The sequence below is a fragment of the Euphorbia lathyris genome, chromosome 5 (genome assembly GCF_963576675.1).
Source record: "Euphorbia lathyris chromosome 5, ddEupLath1.1, whole genome shotgun sequence".
In the NCBI taxonomy this organism is placed as follows: domain Eukaryota; kingdom Viridiplantae; phylum Streptophyta; class Magnoliopsida; order Malpighiales; family Euphorbiaceae; genus Euphorbia; species Euphorbia lathyris.
Genome location: NC_088914.1, coordinates 65,011,517 through 65,021,233, shown reverse-complemented (window position 1 = coordinate 65,021,233; position 9,717 = coordinate 65,011,517). Strand labels below are relative to the sequence as shown.

General features: G+C 35.5%; 2 non-coding genes across 2 annotated transcripts; one reads left to right on the top strand and one right to left on the bottom strand.

Moving 5' to 3' along the window:
* Window positions 1-2,231: 2,231 nt before the first annotated feature.
* Window positions 2,232-2,305, bottom strand: TRNAI-UAU (transfer RNA isoleucine (anticodon UAU)). The gene has a single exon. It is a non-coding gene; the product is annotated as a tRNA-Ile (tRNA).
* Window positions 2,306-7,691: 5,386 nt separating this feature from the next.
* Window positions 7,692-7,798, top strand: LOC136231445 (small nucleolar RNA R71). Its single transcript, XR_010689829.1, has one exon. It is a non-coding gene; the product is annotated as a small nucleolar RNA R71 (small nucleolar RNA).
* The last annotated feature ends 1,919 nt before the right edge of the window (window positions 7,799-9,717 follow it).

Here is a 9,717-nt window from a genome sequence, read left to right as displayed (position 1 = left end):
TAATCTAGTCATAGTTCAACTACTCAATTTGCCATTATCAAAATTAGATTCCATATTCTTTTGCATAGCAATAACTGTGCTAAATGTTGGCCATTTTGTGAGAGATATCTTCTGAAGTTTCTCGCTCTCATGAGAATGTTTTAAACACATTACACAGCAATAGACTGCTAAAAGAAAACATTTTAATAGAAAACAAGACCAAGAAGAAAAAAAGGTATGCACAACTTCCACCATTTAAGCTCTAAAAAACAAGACTATAAATAACACAATAAGAGCACATGAAACAATACAGCCCACACTGATTTCAGACCATTTTAAATGATTATTGGCGCCAATAAACTAAACTTTAAGTATAACCACAAAGAGAAAAACTAATCAAAATAATAGCACCATTTTTGCATTAAAAGCCCCCAAAAAAGAAATGGCCTTGGATTTATGTTCATACCATTGGGAAAAAGTAAGGTAACAAGAAACTAAAAGCATGGCGCCACAACACGTCAAATGGCAAAGACCCGAGGAAGGAAGAAAAGTACATTAGCAACATTGACAATGTGAGTGAAATTATCAACAATGTTGGTGATATTTGATTCCACTCGTTGTAATAATGACTTCTGTTTTTGTAAGATGATGAGTAAGTAAAGTCATTTGCCTACTCTCGATAACATAAAGAATTAAACTTAGAAAACAACTATAAGATTATTCCTTTCTCTTCTTCCTTAGGGGGTGCCAATCTTCAAGGTAGTAAATACCATTATTTCGAGAAAATGATTGATTCAATTCGAATAAATGAGGTTTCTACTACACTAGTTGAAGATGGGTTTGTTTATAGAGGTAAGCAATAGATAGAAGACGAATAATGCTAAGAAGAATAGCTTTTCTATGGACACCCCACCAAATTAAGAGTTTTCTGTGAAAATTATTCCTCTACAGGCCTCTTAATTAAAGGCAGAATCAAAGAGAGTGGTGATGGGAGTCCATTCCAAGTTTTTGAGTAGGTTAAGAGGCCCTTGAGTGGAACATGGCAGATCTTATTCGCATTGTGATGGGAAATGGCGCTCTTATTTTTAATTTAATGCATCATGATATCATGAAAAACGATCAACTGATTAGTCATTAACTGATTATGTCTTGATATTTTTTTCTAAGAGCTTATTGAAAAAAATTTATCATCCTAATTTCACACACATGCAAACCTCATTAGCTTAAGTAGTACACCTTAAATCAAGTAACACAAGATTGAATTTAACCATATACTCAAATAAAAAATAAATAGAATAATAAGGCGACCTTACTTGAAATAGGGTAGAACTTCAATTCAAAGTGGACCAGGTGAGCATAGGGTGCAGAAGAAAAACTTGCAGACTGCAACGTGATTCAATAATAGGATCGGTACAAATTGCTAAATTCAAATATGGGGACAAGTCTGCTTGATGTACACGGGGAAGAAAAACTTGTAGGCTGCAACTTAATTTGATGATGGGATTGGGAAGAAGGCTGCAACTCAATTTGATGAGGGGATTGGGAAGAAATTCCCAAATTCAAAACTAACAAACGAAATAAGAAAGAAGTAGGATGAGTATGTTGTAATTTATCTTCTCTTCTTCCTTTAAGGTTTCAAAGGAATGTCGAATATGAGCAGAGTCCAGCAGAGGAATTGCATAAAAATGAGAAAGATAATCTAAGAGAAGAGAGGATTCTGTGTAGAAGAAAGATGGAGAAAATAGTGAAGACCGGAAGAACCAATTAACCAGTTAAAGTATTTAAATTACCTATTAATATAAATTAATGGTGGAGATCAATAAAAATTACAATCAACAATGTTAACAGCAAAGTAAAGATTACTTTGTTTTTCAACAAAGTAACCATAACTTGCACCATAACTATGCAAATAACACAAATAAGTAAAATAAAATATATATGAATAATACGATAAAAAATATATATATGAATAATACAATAACAAATTATATATAAGCAATTAAGTATTTGAAATTTTCTGAAAAAAAATATTTGAAATAATTATTTTATCAATATTATAATCTTATAATTGTAGAATTAAATAATTAAATTAATTAAAGAATACGATTAACTTATTGATGTTAAAGATAGATTGGATTCAATTACTCTCACTTTTTTTATATAGAAATTGTTCTTATACCTATTTGAATAAAAATGTAATTTTACGTCGATAAAAATGAGATTCACCAAACACACGGAATTGAAAAAAAAGGTGGTCCCAGCGGGGCTCGAACCTGCGACCTTCGGCTCATAAGACCAACGCTCTAACCAACTGAGCTACGAGACCACCTACTCTACTCAAAATATAAAATCATCAAATATACTATTATTACTTTTATTTTTATGTGAGGATTTCAAGCAAAGTAGAGATTTTTTGTTTTGTTTTTGTTTTCTCTCTTCTAATCTATTTTTTTTTTTTTTATAGTGTGTCAGCTCTAGTGATAAGCATGTGCGATTAAATAGGGATTTCCTTATGTTTTATATTAAGGGTTAATTACAAATAGATGTCATGTGGTTTCACGGATTTGTAGATAGGTACATGTGATATTTTTCCTTACAAATGCGACATTGTGGTTTATAAAATTTTCATTTTTTGTTGACTTTTCCAAATTTGATCGATAACGACCTCAAAATAAATAAAAAATTCAAGAGTTAAATGATATTTTAAGCAACTTTAATTCTTTAACTTTTTATGTTTGAGGTCATTTATGTATTGTTGTTTTTATGAGCGATAAAATTAATGTTTAAAGAGAAAAACTCTAAAAATAATGATTTAGAAAAATAAAAAATTAGGTTCCATAGATACTAAAAAATTTTAATTCTTGAAATTTTCATTTTGAGATCGTTATCGATCAAAGGTCAATAAAAAATAAAAATTTTGCAAACCATAAAGTTGCGTTTATAATTAAAATACTGCAGGTACTCTATGCAAATCCGTAAAACCAAATGACATTTATTTGTAATTAACCATTATATTAATTGATCTTACATAGTTACATTGAGTTTTTTTGGGTCTTGTAATATACCGCACCCAAATTTCTTATCACCGCACCCATTGGACCATTTTTCCCTTGGCATAAATTTTTTGTCAAAATTAGGGAAAATTTTTTTGAGAGAAAATTCAAAATTTAGCCTAAACGGATGCGGCATACCATTCCCACCATGGCGGGAATGTATGCCGCATCCGTTCCCACCATGGTGGGAATGGTATGCCGCATCCGTTTAGGCTAAATTTTCAAATATGCAAAATCGTAATATTTTTAGTGTCGAAAAATACTAAATCATTCAATTTTTTGTGACGAAAAATTAAAAATTCTCCTATTTTTTGTGACAAAAAATGCAAAATCGTCATGAAAAATATGTATTATTTTCATGAGTTCTTTGATAAAAAGATGTAAATCTTAAAGTTTCCGACTCTTAATCATCCATTTTCGGGGTTCGGATTGTCACACATCAATTATTTTCATAATTTCAATTATTGTTGTTCGGGTTTATGATTTTAGAGAGAGAATTTTCAGTTTTTGATCAAAATTATGAGAAGGGCAAAAAAGTCCAAAAGTGGTGGTGAAAAGGAATTTGATGGCGGTATTTAGCAGCTCACTTTTCATTTTTATACCTTCCTCAAATTCGGAACCTAAGATGTCTCAAACTATATAAAAAGAAAACAAATCAAGTACAGATTTCAGATTAGATCTAGTCTGATTGATACTACCATATCTCCTAGTATACTTACCCAAATAGCATGAAATGAATTTTGGAATTTAACTAAGACATAAACTTACAACTTTCTCTTCTTTAAGCTTCTTAAAATCAGACTCTAAAGTCACGAACTTGATGTTACAAAACAATTGAACAACATACCTTCTTCTTCTACTACCTCTTCTTTTTATCCTTCTTCTTCTCTTCCCTTTTCTCTCTTTTTTTTTGTTTTTAAGGAGTTCTTAACCAAAAGGGTTCTGGAGAAATCTGAACCTTATTCCCCTTTTTTAGTATTTTTTTCTTTATTTTCATGTTTATCCATCTAGGTTACCCTTTTTATGAATTTGCCCAAACCAATTTTCGTATTTCCAAACGTATCCCCTTTCATTGTTACACTTATTATTAGTGTTAACTAAGACTATATTTAATCAATTATCATTCTAATTGTGTATTTATTAACTTCTCATCTAGTTTATGTGCTTTGAAGACACATTTACCTTTATTTTCTACATTTACACGTTATCCTGATTTTACTATCTATTTGAATCTATCATGGGGTGAATGACATGTAAGATGTAAACTTATTTCTAAATTCTCTAATTAATATCGTGTAATGCATGTGTCTAAATGTCTTAATGCACAATATTAAGATGTTACAATTTTGGACAAATGGTCAGCTTCTAAGTTTTCAGAGCCCTTCTTATCCTTTATCTCCAGATCGAATTCTTGTAGGAGTAGCAACCATCTGATCAGCCTAGGCTTGGCATCCTTTTTGCCGAACAAGTATTTTAAAGCAGAGTGGTCAGTATAAACAGTTACTTTGGACAACACAAGGTAGGAACGGAATTTATCGAACGCATAGACTACAGCCAAAATCTCTTTCTCAGTGGTTATGTAGTTTTGTAGAGCTTCGTTCAAGGTTTTGCTTGCGTAGTGTATGGGTTTGAATTTCTTGTCAACTCGTTGTCCAAGAACAGCTCCTACACTTATATCGCTGGCATCGCACATGAGCTCGAATGGGGCACCCCAATCTGGTGCAATTAGAATAGGTCCGTGTGTTAACATATCTTTCAGCTGTTCGAATGCCTTTTTGCACTGACCATTGAAGATGAAGTTGGTATCCTTGTGTAATAGTGCAGACAATGGTTGTACGATATTTGAAAAATCTTTGATGAACCGTCTCTAGAATCCAGTGTGTCCCAAAAAACTTCGAATATCCTTGACGGTTGTTGGAACAGCCAGCTTTTTTATTATTTCCACTTTAGCCTTGTCAACTTATAACCCCTTGTTCGAGATTTTATGGCCCAACACAATTCCTCCTGTTACCATAAAATGGAATTTCTCCCAGTTTAAGACCAACTGTGTCTAAGTGCATCTCTCCAGAACAGCTTCCAAATTTTGTAAATAGGCTTCAAAAGCCATTCCATAGACTGAGAAGTCATCCATGAAAATTTCAACTGTTTTTTCGATCATGTCATGAAATATGGCCATCATGCATCTTTGAAATGTTGCAGGAGCATTGCATAGCCCAAAAGGGATGCGTTTATATGCGAAGGTTCCGTAAGGACAGGTGAAGGTGGTCTTCTATGGTCCTTAGTGGAAATATGGATCTGATTGTATCCTGAATACCCATCCAGAAAATAGTAGAATTGATAACCAACTAGTCGCTCTAACATCTAGCCGATGAAAGGCAATGGGAAGTGGTCTTTTCGTGTTGCTTCATTCAACTTCCTATAGTCGATGCCCATGCGCCATCATGTGATTGTTCTTGTATGGATGAGCTCATTCTTTTCGTTTAGGACTACAGTGGTCCCTCATTTCTTCGGAACAACCTGTACAGGGTTGGTCCACACACTGTCTAAAATTGAATAGATAACTCCCGCTTCGATGAGCTTTATTACTTCCGCCTTGACTACTTCCTTCATGTGGGGATTCAACCTTCTCTGTGGCTGAACAGTTGGTCGATGATCCTCTTTCATAAGAATTTTATGCATACATATGGTTGGACTAATCCCCTTTATGTCTTTAATCTTCCATGCTTGGGCTTCCTTATGTCGCCTCAAGATGGTGAGCAACTGTTCCTTCTGGTCTTTTGTGAGTGTGGAAGAGATGATAACTGGTCGGTTGTTCGATGGATCTAGGAAGGCATACTCTAAATGGTCGGGCAGAGGCTTTAACTCTAGACACATTGATTCTTCCTTTTTCCTCATGTTTGGTTCTAGAAGGGTATCCTCTTCTTCATCATCAATGCAACTTTCAGCTGCTTCCTTATTATGTTCGGATTCGAATAGTTGTTAGAACTCTTTATTCTTTTCTGCGTCATATTGTTCCTGCAAAAAGGTGTGTTCATCATGTGTATCTAGAAAATAACATGCATCATCAGAAGCGAATGCATAGCGAACAACTTCATGCATTTTAAACACTACTTCTTCATTATTGATTTTCAAGATAAGATGTCCTTTATGTACATCAATGGCAGCTCTTCCAGTGGCTAGAAATGGTCATCCCAATATAATCGGGACTTCTAGATCTTCAACAATATCCATTATCACAAAATCAACCGGTAAAATGAAATTTTCGACCTTAACCAATACATCTTCAACTATGCCATTGGGGTATCGAATGGATCGATCGGCTAATTGAACTGTGACCTTCGTAGGTCTTGCTTCTCCTAACCCCAGTTGCATATAGATTGAGTGAGGCATAAGGTTAATGCTAGCTCCTAGGTCACACATGGCGTTTTGAATGGTGAGTGTTCCTATCGAACAGGGTATAAAAAAACTCCCTGGGTCTTTTAGCTTTTTTGGAAGCTGCTGTTTGGCTCGTAGAATTGACAGACTGTCCTTGTTTAGTTGTACCATAGCTACGCTTTCCAGCTTCTTTTTGTTAGTGAGGAGGTCTTTCAGGAACTTGACATACATGGGCATTTCTGATAAAGCTTCGATGAAAGGTATGTTAATATGCAGCTTTGTAAACTGTTCCAGAAAGCTCTTGTGTCTCTTCTCACATTTCTGCTGTTTCAATCGATCAGGTATGGTACTCTTGCCTCGTATTGGGGTACAACTGGATTGTCATTGACTGACTGTTTATCTTTCTTTTGTTGTGGCTCAGCTGTTTGCTTCCTTGGCTCAGTTGTTTTTCCTGCATCAATTTTTTCAAAAGCATTAGATAATTCTTTGCCTCCTCTTAAAGTGATAGCATTGACCTCTTCTTTTGGGTTGGTCATAGTATTTCTTGGGAGTGCTCCCTTCTCTTTTGAGGAAATAACCGTTGCAAATTGTTGCACTTGAGTCTCAAGGCTCTTAATGGATGACTGTGTCTGTTTCATGAACTGCATCATCATGGATTCCAAATGAGGTTTTCCTTCTTATTGAGCAGTTGGTTGCCTTTGGTATTGTTGGTTGGATGTGCTGCCCTGTTGTGGCTGATAGGTTGTTATTTGATTGTCTTGCCTATATGGTGGTTGAGCAGTTGGTTGTCTCTGGTTGTCCTACCATGAAAAGTTAGGGTGGTTTCTCCAACCAGGATTGTATGTGTTCGAATAGGGGTTAGGTGGTTGTCGAGCAATGAAATCACATTGTTCCTTCATGGATGCTCCTAGTTTGATTCATGGACAATCAATGGGTCTGTGAGGACCACTGCAGAAATCGCAAACATCAAGTGATAGTATCTCGACCAGAACAGGTGTTTGCGTGTGAACTGTAGAGACATTCATCTTTCCCATTGTTTTGACTAATTGGTCCATCTGAGAGGAAAGTCTCGTGATAGCTTCGCTATTTGCATTGTTCGTTGCTCTCTTCCCATCACTTCATACTGAATGCCAGTTGTAACTTGTATTGACAACTCTTTCGATCAGCTAATACAACGCTTGGGGTTCAAGTTCCTCTAGATTTCCATTGGCAACTGATTCAATTTGGATTTTATACGCGTTGGTCACCCCATTATAAAAATTTTGAACCTGCATCCACATGGGTATGCTATGATTCGGTACTCTTCTCAATAATTCCTTATATCTCTCCCATGCTTCAGATAGTGATTCATCTTCCTCTTGAAAGAAATGAGAGACCTTATTCCTTAGCTTGATTTCTTATCTTGGGGGGAAATATTTCATTAAGAACAGAGTAGCCATTTCCTCCCAATTAGTGATTGAGCCTGGTTGCAGATTCTTCAACCAGTTTTTCGCCTTGTCTTTCAAAGAAAATGAAAACAGCTCGAGTTTGATCACCTTATCACTTTCATTTCGATGGGTGCGAAATGTGTTACACATGGTGACAAAGTCCTGAATATGTGCGTTTGGATCTTCATTCCGATATCCACCAAACTGCACAGTTGTTTGCAGCATCTAAATCATTGAAGCTTTAATTTCAAATAGGAGGTTTCCTTCATTGGGTAGCACAATACACGATGAATGGCCTTCAGTGGATGGTCTGGAATAATCCTTCATCCACAGTCTCTGATTTCCATTGTTGTTTTTGTCTCCATTAACACCATTATTTTCAACACGACCCTCCCCGTGGTTCTCTGGTTGTACAGGATCTGGTATCTCGTTTTTGCGATTCATTCTGGCAAGTCTAGCTTGTCTGAACAGTCTTCTTCTTCTTCTGTAGGTTCTCTCGATTTCGAAGTCCACAGGTAGAATAGGAATACATGTTCTTCGCATAAACAGCTAAAAATCGAAACAAAGAAACTGGACAAACAGGTGATTATCGGGTAACAAATTAAGCATACAAATTCTTCCAATCTTAGATTTAACAATCTCCGGCAACGACGCTAAAAACTTGGTGTGGTGAATATGGAATCTAGCAAGTGTACTAGGTCAAATGGAGTATTTGGTAAGACCAAGTGTCGTATTCCACAGGGATTGAAACTAGTTGGTTGAATAGGTTACCTTAAGTGTTAGAATTCAAAGTTTGATTGGTTTGATTTTCTGAATAACTAGGCATGAACAGGCAGAATAAGTAAAACGATAAATGAGAAAATAAACCACAGATTAAACAAGCACATGCCTAGCACTACACCTACGAACAACTATAACTAAACTATTCCTTCTCAATGAAGTAGCACCATATTCCTGATTTGGGTATCTTTCTCATTATTCACTAAGGTCCGGTGTCCGATTTCCAAAGATTCTAAGCAAGCATTATCAACCAAGTCTCCTTGCGTTAAAATACAAGCAAGCAATAAGATTCAAAAAGCATTCATAAATGAAACCCCAATATATGGTTGTTTTCGTCTCCGTCCACTATAATATAAGCCACATAACTATTTCTGTTACGTCGGAGCACCGTCGTTCCATCTTCGGTAACTAATATGTAGATTGGATCCTAATATACTCATTAAGCATACTATGGACAATCATTCATGATGGAAATACTTCATTAATTGAAATGGTTACTTACAGTCGTCGTTTTATGGCTGGCTAGGCCTCCAAGGAAATTACTCACTCATTTTCATGAATGAACAACTTGTTCCTCCTAAAATCATTCTTCCGACAACAAAAGTAAAACAGAGAATAAAAGGAAAGGTGGCGGAAAACGAGGCACCCCTTTCTTACGACAACTATAGTATTTATAAGGCATAAAACAAACCCTAAAAACAAGGGTAAAATAGTACTAAAGACAATTACACAAGGACAACTAAACAATCACTTTACACTTGGCACAAGATGGAAGCTATCTTGCTTTCCACGTTTTTTCTCTCTTTCTCTCTCCTTTGGCTTGCTCGACCCGCGCGTATATCCTTATCCTACTAGGTTGACCGGTTTATGATGTTGTTTATGATGTTCTGTTCTTCTTGTAGCTGTTCATGAGGAATCCTTCTTGAACTGTGATTTCTGCCTGTTTCTTCCATTTCTGGTTGAAAACTATAACTCTGAAGCTCTTTTCCATGAATGTTCAGCCTCGTAAACTTGCTCATTTTACTCGTATCAGACATCAACCACAATTGATTTCACAAACAGTTAACATATATAGGCAATCCCTTTCTTTATATTCATAATGA